The sequence below is a fragment of the Lathyrus oleraceus genome, chromosome 1, assembly GCF_024323335.1.
Source record: "Lathyrus oleraceus cultivar Zhongwan6 chromosome 1, CAAS_Psat_ZW6_1.0, whole genome shotgun sequence".
NCBI classification, from domain to species: domain Eukaryota; kingdom Viridiplantae; phylum Streptophyta; class Magnoliopsida; order Fabales; family Fabaceae; genus Lathyrus; species Lathyrus oleraceus.
Window position 1 is genome coordinate 27,506,375 of NC_066579.1, and position 14,902 is coordinate 27,521,276.

Sequence of the window (14,902 nt, forward strand, 5' to 3'; positions counted from 1 at the left end):
TTAGCACCAAATTGGTCTTCACACACCTTTCCAACACCGTCTTCAAATTTGCCAAGCATAGACTAAACGTCCCACCAAATACCGAGAAGTCATCCATGAAGACTTCCATTGTTTTCTCTATCAGATCGGCAAAAATGGCTTGGACACATCGTTGAAAGGTCGCCGGTGCATTGCACAGCCCAAAGGGCATTTTTCTGTATGCGAACACTCCAAACGGACACGTGAAAGCCGTCTTCTCATGATCAACCGGGTCAACCGCAATTTGGTTGTACCCGGAGTAGCCGTCCAAAAAACAATAGTATTGTTGGCCCGATAGTCTTTCAAGCATTTGATCCATAAATGGGAGTGGGAAATGGTCCTTACGAGTCGCGGTATTCAACCGTCTATAATCTATACACATTCTCCACCCCGTGGCAACTTTAGTCGGGATCAATTCGTCTTTGTCATTTCGAATTACGGTCATTCCACCCTTCTTCGGAACCACGTGCACGGGACTAACCCATGGACTATCCGAGATCGGGTAAATCATTCCCGCATCCAATAGCTTCACAACTTCCTTTCGAACAACCTCTTTCATGGTAGGATTTAAACGGCGTTGTGGTTGAGCTACCGGCTTGAAATCCTCCTCCATCAAAATCTTGTGCATACAATAGGATGGACTTATTCCTTTTAGATCGGAAAGAGTCCAACCCATAGCTTCTTGATTGGTTTTTAGCACAATGATTAGACGGGCTTCTTCTTCTTTTGTCAAGAGGTTGCTTATGATGACCGACTTTGCCTCGGTCTCATCTAGAAACACATATTTCAAAGTCGAAGGTAACTCTTTTAATTCAATTAGCGCTTTCTCGTCAATGACCTCCTTCTTCAAGTTTTCTTCCTCTACTTCCCACGGTTGTAGGTCTTCCAAACTATCAAGTTCCTTTAAGCATTCCTCAAGAGCTAGCTCCTCTTCAACAGTGAAAACCTCCAGTGAGTCGTCAAGAGCTAACTCCATAGGAGATATCTCATGAATATGCTTTGAAACCTCTATAATAGCGTCTTCGATCACATCGATGCGAAAGTTATCATTTCTATCCTTGGAATGCTTCATCGCCTCGAATAGATCAAATGTGACCTCCTCATTTTGAACCCGCACCTTCATTAAACCGTCATCAACATCTATCATCATTCTTGCGGTCTTCATGAATGGTCGGCCCAATATGAGCGGAGCATCATCATCTTCCTCCATATCAATTACAATAAAATCCACCGGGAAAAAGAATTTGTCGACTTTCACCAACACATCTTGGGCTACGCCATGAGGATGGGTCGTCGACTTATCCGCCAATTGCAATGTCATTCGGATGGACTTAATCTCGATGTTGCCAAGCCTCTTGATAATTGACAAAGGTATAAGATTAATGCTCGACCCCAAGTCAATAAGTCCCTTTCCGACATACACGTCACCAATTTTAACCGGCAATGTAACTCTTCCCGGATCAACCTCTTTCTTAGGAAGCGTCCTTTGAATAATGGCACTACAGCTCGCATCAAGGACGATGGTCTCCGGTTCCGTATACCTCCGCTTTTTGGTTAGTATGTCCTTCATGAATTTGGCATACTTTGGCATTTGTTCCAAGGCTTCAGCAAACGGAATGTTGATTTGCAACTGTTTAAAAATATCCATGAACCGGGCGTAATGCCGTTCATTCTCCCTTTTGGAAGGAGCATGAGGATAAGGAAGGTTTTGGATAGGAGTAGCGCTCACTACCTCCTTTCCCTTTGCAATTCTAGCACTTTTCCATCTAGGCTTCTTCACTACCTCCCTTATTACCTCATCACTTTTATTTTCCTCAATCTCCACACCTTTTTCTTTTTCAACTTCACCATTATTTTTATTCTTTTCAACTACTTCCTCATCACTCCACACTCCTATTTCACCATCAACATTTTCCTCCACTATTTCCTCCTCAATTTCTTTCTCTTTCTCTCTTTGTTCACTCTCAACTCTTTTTTCATTCTCACTACCCAACTCCCTCCCACTTCTCGTCATAATCGCCTTACAATGCTCCTTAGGATTTGTTTGCGTATTAGCCGAAAAAGAAGGACCGGTTTGTTGTTCAGCGAGTTGCTTGGCAAGTTGCCCAACTTGAGTTTCAAGATTTTTTATGGCCGCGTCATTACTCTTTTGATTGGCCATTGACATTTGCATGAATTGCGTCAATGTCTCTTCCAATTTAGAATTGACGACCGGCGGTTGTTGAGATTGATACGGATTTTAGGGAGGGTTTTGACGGCTAGAAGAACCACCCCCATAACCTTGGTTATGATAATAGTTGCTTCTAGGTTAGAACCCTTGGTTCCCTTGGAATTGTTGTTGTTGTTGTTGTTGAGGGTGCGGTTGATAAGGTTGTTGTTGTCTCGGTTGATAGTCCCGTTGATTGGCCATGTAGTTTACTTCGTCAAAACCGGGAGGTGGACAAAATCCGGTGTCATGTTCACCTTTACAAAGTTCACAACAAGCTATTTGTTTAGCTTTTGACGGTTCTCTTAACTCTTTGATTTGTTGCGTTAAGAGTTCCACTTGTTGTGAGATGAGCTTGTTTTGGGCAAGGATGGCATCATTCGTCCCTAACTCAAGCACTCCCGCCTTCTTCAAAGAATTTCCACGACTTTGACTCTGAAGATCATTCAAAGCCATTCGATTGATAATGTTGGTGGCTTCTTCGGCACTTTTTGACATCAACGAGCCACCCGAGGTGGCATCCAACAACGTCTTGCAGTTTGGTTGAAGTCCATTTCTGAAGATATGGATTTGAGTCAATTCATCAAATCCATTCCCTTTACATTTCCTAAGCATGGACTTGAATCTCTCCCACGCTTCATTCAAAGATTCACTGGTTCCTTGAGAAAACACCGAGATGGCCGTCTTTGATTCCATGAATCGGTTATGGGAGAAAAATCTTTCAATGAATTTCTCTTCTAACACGTTCCAGTCTGTCATTACGGCAGGTGTTTGATCGAGATACCAATCCTTTGCTTTACCGAGCAAAGCGTGGGGAAATAATCGTCTGAACAACGGAAGCTCCTGAGCCTGATCCACTCCGGCAGCCAATGCTATCTCATAAAATTTTGTGAGAAAAGCAAATGGGTCTTCATGGTCCATTCCGGTGAATGGACTCCCATATAATAAATTCAGAGTTCCCGTCTTCATCTCAGCTTGCCTTCCTGTGTGGTTGGCAAACTGAGCGGTGTTCCTTGGACTATTGATACATGGAGTAGAAATAGGTGGTGGTGGTTGTGGCTCCATGTTTGGTATGAATGGGTGTGGATTTGTGGTTGAAGAACTTTCTCCTTGCTCTTGGCGTTGTCTAGCCTGTTGCCTCCTACGTCTCGTTTTGCTATTGAGCCTCCTTGCGGTTCTCTCGATCTCAGGATCAAAAAGAAGTTCGTCCACAGGGATTTGCCCTCGCATAAAACGTAAGCTGCACACTAAACCAAACAAATTACAAGCACAAGTCAAAAATTCACAAGCTAAAACTTAAACAACCATTGCGATGCTTGCAATATCAATTTACAATCCCCGGCAACGGCGCCATTTTGTTGAAAGTATATTTCGTGTCGGGTTTTTGTTATCGTATCCACAGGGATTGTAAGATATCACCGCCGTTCGATGGTTGTATTAATCGTAGCTCAATGTAACAATATGGTTTTGGTTTTAATCAAGTTATCTTGCATAAAAAGTAATAAGTTTCGGTAAAAGTTATGGTTTGATTAAATGAGAAATATTGTCAAAGTTAGGTTTCAATGATCACTTTGCATGTATTTGCTCGGTCAACAATCTTATAAACTCCTTTAGATGATAAATCATTTCACAAAGTCCTCTCAATATGTTTCTCTCGAACACATATTGTGAGTTTTGCCATTTTGATCCATTGTTTCTCTCGAACACAATCTATCAAAATGACAACTTTTGGTTCAACCTTATGGTGAACAAAATCATTCGTTACTATCTCTAGCTAACAAACAAGTTTGGATGAAAACCTAGGTCAAGAGTCGGTAAACATCTCTCGATCATAAACCAACACAAAGAGTTTTAAATAGAAACAAAGTTTTCATCATATATTTACCGTTAAAGAGTTTACATATGAGGATCCTTACATTTACACACAAAGCTAGTAATCACCTACATCTAACCTTGACAAATGGATGACTTAGCTACTCATTTTCATGGTAGCTTGGTCGGCAAGTGTTAGATGCCCAAAAGTGCTTATTTGAGCTATCATATGTGGGCATCTTTCACTCTTTTGCCTTGCTAAAATTGTCAAAATCACATTTGTTTTACATGGAATGCGTTACATTGATAAACAAGCTTGGTGCCTTTGATGTGTGTGTTATTGTGCAGGAAAGGCATGAATTAATTGATAATAAAGACACAAGAGAATTGGCAAAGGAACCAAAGAAAAGGAGCATTTCATCTGCCTGCTCGCTAGGCGAGGCTGTGGCGAAGAATGGGTTCGCTAGGCGAGCTCCTGGCGAACAGCTCCAGTAAATTAGCAAATTAATTCGCTAGGCGAGCTCAAGGCGAAGTTTGCAGCGAATTCATTCTGTTTTGGTGAAAAGTGCAGCCAACACTCACTCGCTAGGCGAGGCTCTAGCGAGTCCCCAGCGAGCATTCCAGTAGCAAACCTTCTCAACCTCGCTGGGGCGAGCTTGAAGCGTTTCCTTCGCTAGGCGAAGGTATGTTCGCTAGGCGAACATGACAGTTCACCAACGCCCTGTTTTCTCTGGGCGCAGGGGCCTTTTGTGCTCATATTTGACCTTCGCTAGGCGAGCCATTCTGCTCGCCTAGCGAACATGACAGTTCTGCACTTGTCTATAAGTAGCAGGTGCCACTTTTGGGCACCATACCTCATTTTTACCAACTTTTCCATTTTTTGTACTTTCTTCTAGATATTTTACAGCATTGTTTTGTGGGAGCTTTTATGCCCTAATTTCATTTCTCTTCATCTAGCAACCATCTTCTACAAAAAGAAGGTGGATTCCCATCCAACTTCGATTATCCGACTTGGATGTTGATCAACCTTCTTTCCTTACTTGCCGACCAAGCTACCATGAAAATGAGTAGCTAAGTCTTCCATTTGTCAAGGTTAGATGTAGGTGATTGCTAGCTTTGTGTGTAAATGTAAGGATCCTCATATGTAAACTCTTTAACGGTAAATATATGATGAAAACTTTGTTTCTATTTAAAACTCTTTGTGTTGGTATTTGATCGAGAGATGTTTACCGATTCTTGACCTAGGTTTTCATCCAAACTTGTTTGTTAGCTAGAGATAGTAACGAATGATTTTGTTCACCATAAGGTTGAACCAAAAAGTTATCATTTTGATAGATTGTGTTCGAGAGAAACAATGGATCAAAATGGCAAAACTCACAATGGGTGTTCGAGAGAAACGCATTGAGAGGACCTTGTGAAATAATTTATCATCTAAAGGAGTTTATAAGATTGTTGACCGAGAAAATACATGCAAAGCAATGTAGTCATTGAAACCTAACTTTGACAATATTTCTCATATTAATCAAAACATAACTTTTTCCGCAATTAATTACTTTGTATGCAAGATAACTTGATTAAAACCAAAACCCTAGTGTTACATTAAGTTAAGATTAATTCAACCATTGAACGGCAGTGATATCTTACAATCTCTGTGGATACGATAACAAAAACCTGACACGAAATATACTTTCCAACAAAATGGCGCCGTTGCCGGGGATTGTAAATTGATATTGCGAGCATCGCAATGGTTGTTTAAGTTTTAACTTGTGAATTTTTGACTTGTGCTTGTAATTTGTTTGGTTTAGTGTGCAGCTTACGTTTTATGCGAGGGCAAATCCCTGTGGACGAACTTCTTTTTGATCCTGAGATCGAGAGAACCGCAAGGAGGCTCAATAGCAAAACGAGACGTAGGAGGCAACAGGCTAGGCAACGCCAAGAGCAAGGAGAAAGTTCTTCGACCACAAATCACCACCCATTCATACCAAACATGGAGCCACAACCACCACCACCTATTTCTACTCCATGTATCAACAGTCCAAGGAACACCGCTCAGTTTGCCAACCACACAGGAAGGCAAGCTGAGATGAAGACGGGAACTCTGAATTTATTGTATGGGAGTCCATTCACCGGAATGGACCATGAAGACCCATTTGCTTTTCTCACAAAATTTTATGAGATAGCATTGGCTGCCGGAGTGGATCAGGCTCAGGAGCTTCCGTTGTTCAGACGATTGTTTCCCCACGCTTTGCTCGGTAAAGCAAAGGATTGGTATCTTGATCAAACACCTGCCGTAATGACCGACTGGAATGTGTTAGAAGAGAAATTCATTGAAAGATTTTTCTCTCATAACCGATTCATGGAATCAAAGACGGCCATCTCGGTGTTTTCTCAAGGAACCAGTGAATCTTTGAATGAAGCGTGGGAGAGATTCAAGTCCATGCTTAGGAAATGCAAAGGGCATGGATTTGATGAATTAACTCAAATCCATATCTTCAGAAATGGACTTCAACCAAACTGTAAGACGTTGTTGGATGCCACCTCGGGTGGCTCGTTGATGTCAAAAAGTGCCGAAGAAGCCACAAACATTATCAACCGTATGGCTTTGAATGATCTTCAAAGTCAAAGTCGTGGAAATTCTTTGAAGAAGGCGGGAGTGCTTGAGTTAGGGACGAATGATGCCATACTTGCCCAAAACAAGCTCATCTCACAACAAGTGGAACTCTTAACGCAACAAATAAAAGAGTTAAGAGAACCGTCAAAAGCTAAACAAATAGCTTGTTGTGAACTTTGTAAAGGTGAACATGACACCAGATTTTGTCCACCTCCCGGTTTTGACGAAGTAAATTACATGGCCAATCAACGGGACTATCAACCAAGACAACAACAACCTTATCAACCGCACCCTCAACAACAACAACAACAACAATTCCAAGGGAACCAAGGGTTCCAACCTAGAAGCAACTATTATCATAACCAAGGTTATGGAGGTGGTTCTTCTAGCCGTCAAAACCCTCCCCAAAATCCGTATCAATCTCAACCACCGCCGGTAGTCAATTCTAAATTGGAAGAGACATTGACGCAATTCATGCAAATGTCAATGGCCAATCAAAAGAGTAATGACACGGCCATAAAAAATCTTGAAACTCAAGTTGGGCAACTTGCCAAGCAACTCGCTGAACAACAAACCGGTCCTTCTTTTTCGGCTAATACGCAAACAAATCCTAAGGAGCATTGTAAGGCGATTATGACGAGAAGTGGAAGGGAGTTGGGTAGTGAAAATGAAAAAAGAGTGGAGAGTGAAAAAAGAGAGAAAGAGAAGGAGATTGAGGAGGAAATAGTGGAAGAAAATGTTGATGGAGAAGTAGGAGTGTGGAGTGATGAGGAAGTAGTTGAAAAGAATAAAAATAATGGTGAAGTTGAAAAAGAAAAAGGTGTGGAGATTGAGGAAAATAAAAGTGATGAGGTAATAAGGGAGGTAGTGAAGAAGCCTAGATGGAAAAGTGCTAGAATTGCAAAGGGAAAGGAGGTAGTGAGCGCTACTCCGGTCCAAAATCTTCCTTACCCTCATGCTCCTTCCAAAAGGGAAAATGAACGGCATTACGCCCGGTTCATGGATATTTTTAAGCAATTACAAATTAACATTCCGTTTGCTGAAGCTTTGGAACAAATGCCAAAGTATGCCAAATTCATGAAGGACATACTGTCGCATCGCGCGAAAAACCGGCGGGAAAAGAAAGAAACAACAGAGCCGCCACCGTGCGTTATTTATCCCAAAAGAGGGAAAGGAAACGCTCGAAGTAAACCTGGGAAAGAACATGGTCTCGCGACCAAAGAGGATGGGTTCGGGAGTCGGTTATGCGAAGGGAAGGTGTTAGGCACCCTACGCATCCGTAGTACTCTACGGGATCCACGCACAAAAGGAAGGAAAATTGGTTGCTAAACACTGCTCAAACACTCACACACACTGGCTGAAAGAAACGAAAGAGACTGACTGAAACTGAACTCGGCAGGATGTCGCATCCTGGGCCTACTTAGTCTATCAGGCACAGACATCAGAGTCGAAGTAGTTCGGACTGGGGAAACGACACATGCTCGCTAGGATATCGTATCCTATGCATACGTATCTTCTCGGACGAGAGAAGAATCAGAGCATTCGTAGCTCGGCTGACACGCACACAAACAAACAAGACACAGGCGAACGTGGAGCCTGAATGCCAATCGTTGGACTTACATCAGCATCCGAACCAAAACACACGCACACTGGAACCCAGATGCCACTCGATGGACTTACACCGGCTTCCAAGCACACAACAACACGTAGGTTAATAGGGAGTTGGGGACTCGAGCCTATAACTGTCAAACACAAACAAACAAACAGACAGCAAATGCTAAGGAGTCAGGGACTCGAGCCTAGCAAAGGTCAGACGACACACACAAAAAGAAAAAAGGGCGCCCGGAGAGATCAGCTCAATCTCCTGCCTACATACTTCATCTGGTATGAAGATCAGGGCGATGTAGTTCCCCTACGCAGGGATAAAGGATCTAGCCTAACCAGATAACAGAGGGAGACACAACTCTAGGGAGACTACGACTCGAGCCTAGATGTTGTCATGCAAAGTCAACCCTAAGTTAAGGTTTCTAGCTAAATGGCACAAGGGCCAACCTATCCTGAACAGACACAGGAAAAAGCAAAGTCTCGATTGCAACTAGGGCAAGAGAAAGGGAAGGTCTCGATCGCAACGAGGGCGAGAGAAAAGAATATCTCAATCACAACAGGGGTGAGAGAAAAGAGTTAGAGTTAGTCAAACTCGGCAAGACATCGCGTCTCGTGCCTACGTATCTCACCTGAACATGAGAATCAGAGTTGCCGTAGTTCGGCCGAACAGTTCTAAGCATGGCTCACACAGGAGGTAAGCCACACAGACCTGACTTGCACAGGAAGCAAGTCAAGCACAACCTACCTTGCACAAGGGCAAGTCTAAGCTACACCTAAAGAGGCAAAGCAAACAGGCAATCACAATCACAAGAAGCACACTCTATATGCATACAAGAGGCTCAAGCAAAAGGTTAGGCACTAGGGCCAACTGGAATAGGGTAAGTGTGCTCTTAACCTTGCCATTGAGAGGCTAAGGTGAAGCAGATGAAAGGATGAGGAGAGGATGAGACCTCACAGCTCTTATCCCTGGCCAGGGAGAGCTAATAGACAAATGAGCATGGGTCCAGAAAGTGGGAACCCTTCTATACTCGAAGACTCTGACACTGTACACTTTGTACAAGATCTTGGGTTTTTATCTGAAATGCATCAACACAGTGGTGTGAGCAAGACAGAAGACACACTGAATAGTGGGGGATAGATTGCATATCCCTACCTTCCACCAATTGCCTCTTCACTTAGGAGGTCTTTGACTCTGTACAGGGACAAAGTAAACATACACAGGCATTGCCTCTTAAGGAGGACTTCAGACAGTTTGCCCGGCCAAAATAACAAGCCGGGACTCCAGACTACATGAAGTAAAAGAGATTATACCTCAAAGCAAATGCTAAATAGCAAAGCAAGCAAGTTCAGAGAACTTAAGCAACTAAAGTACCTGAAAAATTCAAACCAATCAGTAAACAGTTCAACAGTTAAAACCAAAGGAAATGGATAAACAGTCAACCACAGAAGGTCAACTGTGCAAAGCAAGACTCAAGTTACATGAGTCAAACCATCTGCACAACAAATGTTAGTTCATATGTAAACAAAAATCAATCAAACTGGTATGATCTTGGAAGCACTATGCTCAACCTGAAACAGATGAACTCAACATAAGTCCAAAGGACCACTAGGACTAGCCTAGGGTCAAGGATGAAAGAAAAAGTCAACGCAGCAAGTAAAAGTCAACTAAAACCAAAGTCAAACATTTGAGAAGCTAACACAATTGGGCCCACATTCAAATCATGCATTATGATCATTTCATGAACATTTGAAGTCAAAGTAAGGCAAAGAAAGCATACAAAAGTCAACAGAATGACTTGCATCAAAAGTCAACTCAAACAATTTCAAAAATCATCAAATAAATCACACTCAATCCTAACATCTAACATGGTAGACATGTAAAATTTCATGGCATTTGGATGAGAATACGGCAGTCAAGTAAAATCATGAAGTCAAACCAAATTCAAGTAAGCATGGTGAAAGTCAACAAGCATGGGTCAACTTCAAAAAATCATATCGATTTGAAAACAGAAGAGAAATGAATGAGATTAACACCAATGCAAAGCTTGAGATGTCTAGTTATCACATATGAAATTTCATGGTCATGTGATATGTTATGAGAATTTCCCAAATGATTTGGCAACATGTAGCACAAAAAGTCAACCATGGACTAGGCAGGGAAGAAAAATCACAATCAAATGGAAAATTGCACAATAAATTCCAAGAAAATTCATACATCAAATAGACATACAAAGGATCATTCATGCAAAAAATGGGGTCAATTGGATGTAGGGAAGCATGTGAACAAAATTGGGGAAAATGCATGATCATGGTGTAGCAACAAATGTAACACATGACTTCAAAAAATCATAAACAGCAAACCGCAAATGGGAAATCCACAAACTCTATATGGAAACAAAGGTCAACATGTCTAGTTTCTTCACAAAAAAATTCAAAGGCAATGGATATAACATGAGTATTTCACAATTGAAATGGCAAGATATGTCATTTATGCATACATGTTGGGAAAATAATTATCAATTAAAATCCAGCCAATGGAAAATTAATTAAAAATCATGATTAAATAAAGGACATTCTTGTGAACATGTGGAAAAAATTTCAAGATTTTTGGATGAAATGTGAAAGAGAAATAAATTGTGGAAGTTGGATGAAATTATGATGCAAACATGAACAAAATGGTATGGCAATTGGTCAACATAAGTCAGCGGATGGCAATTTGGTAATATTGCAGTCACTAATCGAAACTACTGCGTTTTGGGGAAAGAAATGAAATGTTCCTATTGGCTCCCAGCCAATGGAACAGTAGCATGGCCAAACAAGTCAAATTTTTGGTTTTCACATAAACCCTTAGGGTTTTAGCAACCACATGGCATTGGCAACAACAGCAGCACACAATCAACATCATGTAATCATCAATTCAAGCAACAACATTCACATAGACAGCAGGAAATTCAAATGTAAAGCTCATGAACAGCAGGGTTCTATGGTTTTGGAAACAATAGCATACAACCATCATCATCATTCAAACAGCAACCAAACAACAGCAACATTCATCATTGTAGCTAGACAACATCATTATGCATCATTAACAACAGACCAAACAGACTCTTGAGAAAATTCTGGACAGGGCATAAGTTTGAACAGCAGCAGCATGAATTCACCCTCATCATATAACAAATTTCGACCAAATAATCACAACAGCATGGTATTCAACAAGCAGTCACCAGCATACCACATAGCTTTCATGGATTTTCTAGGCATGTTCAAAACAGCAGCAAGGCATGTTCATCATCATCATGCAACATGGTTGATAGCATAACAGCATTCATTTTCAAACAGCATCATCATAACAGCAGCATTCATCATTCACATAGATTTTTTGGGCAATGTTCATGGTTTAATAGCAGGGCATGTTCATTGTTCAACCACATCAAACAAAACATGATTCGACCACATCACACAACAGCGTAGCAAAAACTTCATCATGCAGCACCAACCAAAACGAACAGCAGCAACAACATGGCATTGTGTAAGGTTCATAAACACACAATCAAACAATAAACCAGCACCTATGACCAAACATAACAAACATCAACATATGAATTTCAGGGCAATGGTCAGGAGGTTTCAAACAGCAGCAGGGTATTCATGTGTATCAACCAAGTTCCTCATCAAAACAAAAATGGAATTGCATCAATCACACAGCAGGGCAATTAAGAGTACTCTTCATGCAAACACATCATGAGCAACAAGACCAAGACAAACAAGGGAACTTCTGGACAGGGTTTCCTAGACTGCAGTAAGCATTCATCATCATGTTTCATCATCAATCAGCATTTCAAATAGCATGGTAAATAGCAATGGCTTGGCGTTTTCATACACATTCAATTAACATCCAAGCAAATCCAAACATTAAACACACAACAGCATAGCATTCATGATGATGTTCACACAACAAACAGACAACAGTAAGACCAAGCAAATTTCTGGGTTCAACAGCATGGTATGTTCATGATCCAAGTTCATCATCAAAATTCAACCAGCTCCAACTAGCATACAGTGAAACAGATGATACTCATGCAATCACCATTCAAACAAACAAAACATAAGAACCTTAAATTTCTGGAAATGAACTTAGGATTCTCAAACCTAACAGCATTCATCTTCAAAATCAAGCATCAATCATCAACTCATGAATAACAAAACCACAATGAAACATGGCCATGAGCATTTATCAACAAGCAGCCCTAGCTAACAGCAAGACCACTCAAGCATGAAGAATTTCTGGACAGAAATAGGGTTCAAGCATCACAGCAGGATCATCATCTTCATGTAAGCATGAAAAATCAAAATGCTCAGAACTTAAAATTAAGTGCACCAATAGTATCATCAAGCAATAGGCAGCAAGAATATAGCATCAAAACTCATCAAACTAATGCAAGCATGGCAAATCGAGCAGAAATGCATTTGGATACAAAATAAGAAACTCAGATTTCTTCAACATAAGAGCACCATTTCAAGCAAGGCATAGCATTTCAGAATCAGCATTCAGAGACCTCTCATAAACATAACATAGCAAGGCATATAATGGAAGTCGATTATTTACTTGGTTTTGAAGAAATTGTTGAAACAGTGGTGTATTGGATGATTTAGGTGCAAACAGGTGATGCTTATGCTTTGTAGTGATGGATGCTGAAGCTTTTCTAGCTCGAGAATACTTGGCGCTCTTCAAATCTCATCTTGCCATTAAAGGTCCTTTGCAAAACAGAGCTTGAAAATGTTGGTCCAGCTGGGACTTTTCACTTAGAAAGCAGCCTACAATGATGATGGATGATGAGGAAAGCACAGAAAGCTCGAGGGTTTGAAGCTTTGGGCTGAAAATCTCAATCGAGCAAGAATGCAAGATGAGAGAGTAAGAGTATTTTTTTCTGTATGGCTGCAGCTTCTAGGGTTCAAAATGAGCAGAAAAATCCCTTATAAGGGTCTGTTTAGCACTGCTAATGGAAATGCTAAGTTGGATTAGTCAAATGAAACCAATTTGCCACTTTACTAAACTTGTACAAATGAAGTGGAGGGTGTGAATTCTTGCTCGAGTTTGGGCTTGAAAGGCTGCTAGTGGCCTTGCCAATGCTGCTTTGTGGTCTGCTGCAGAATGCTGTACCTTGCTTTGCTTATGTACTTCCATTTGCAACATTTTGCCAACTTTGAATTTTTGTCCAAAATGGTAGTGAAATAGTGAAATGAACATGGTTTAAGGCTTGAGACAAGTCACAAATGTGATTTAGAACATTTTCCAATTGGCAAAAATGAGAAAAAGTCCATAAATCAAAAAGTCAACTGTGAGTCAAACTTTGATTTTTAAAGGAATAGGTCCAAAAACGCCATTTTGAATGGTAAGGCTTTAGGTCATGAAATTTATATTTTTGGAAAGAGGATGAAAAATGTGGTTTGTAGGAAAAAACCCCACCAAATTTGGCCTTATGGTTTGAGAGATATGCCCCTTTGAAGTTCAAAATTTTGTGAAAATGAATTGATCATATCTTGACAACCACACATGGGATTTGAGAGTTCTTGGACTTTTTGAAAATGGGAGAACAAGATCTTCAACTTTCATGTTGGGCAAAATTTCATTTGGAGCTTGTATCATGATGTAAGATGAGGATCAAGAAGTTTCCATTTTTGGCAGTTGAAATTACAGGTCCACTTTCTATTTCTGGAAATTTTCTGATTTGCTTCAAATTCTTCCATGATGTTGATTGCCATGACATATAAGACCTATTAGGACATGAATAAGCTCCTTCAAACCATTTCCACCCATCAAATCTCTGATTAAATCCTCAGTTGACCAAGTTTGACTTTTCTAGGGTTTTGGACTATCTATGCATTGACTGATGAATTCCAAACCCTAATTCTTTGAGACTTTGACTTCAAAAGATGTCCCAAGACATATGAACTCTTGATGATTGACCATGGTGCCCAAATTCCACAAGAATGGCCACCATCCACTGCTTTGACTGATTGTTGACTTTTTAGGGTTTTCTGCCTGCCTGTGCATTGAACTGATGACCATCGAGGCTTCAACCCTTGACTTGAACACTTCAAATAGACCTCCAAGTCATGTGAACTTATTGGACAAACCCTAGGGCTTTGATCCCTTGAGAAACACCTTTGCTTGATTGGTAGACTGATCTCCTGATCAGTTTGACCTAATTCTGGCTTGCTTGCTCTTGAGGCAACTGAGGACAATGCAATGCTATGCAATGTATCATGATATGCTATGACCTAATATGAGATGGTATGTACAATGATAGGTGCAAATTTGAGGTGCTACACATACTGACCAAAAAGCGGAGGTATACGGAACCGGAGACCATCGTCCTTGATGCGAGCTGTAGTGCCATCATTCAAAGGACGCTTCCTAAGAAAGAGGTTGATCCGGGAAGAGTTACATTGCCGGTTAAGATCAGTGACGTTTATGTCGGGAAGGGACTTATTGACTTGGGGTCGAGCATAAATCTTATACCTTTGTCAATTATCAAGAGGCTTGGCAACATCGAGATTAAGTCCATCCGAATGACATTACAATTGGCGGATAAGTCGACGACCCATCCTCATGGCGTAGCCCAAGATGTGTTGGTGAAGGTCGACAA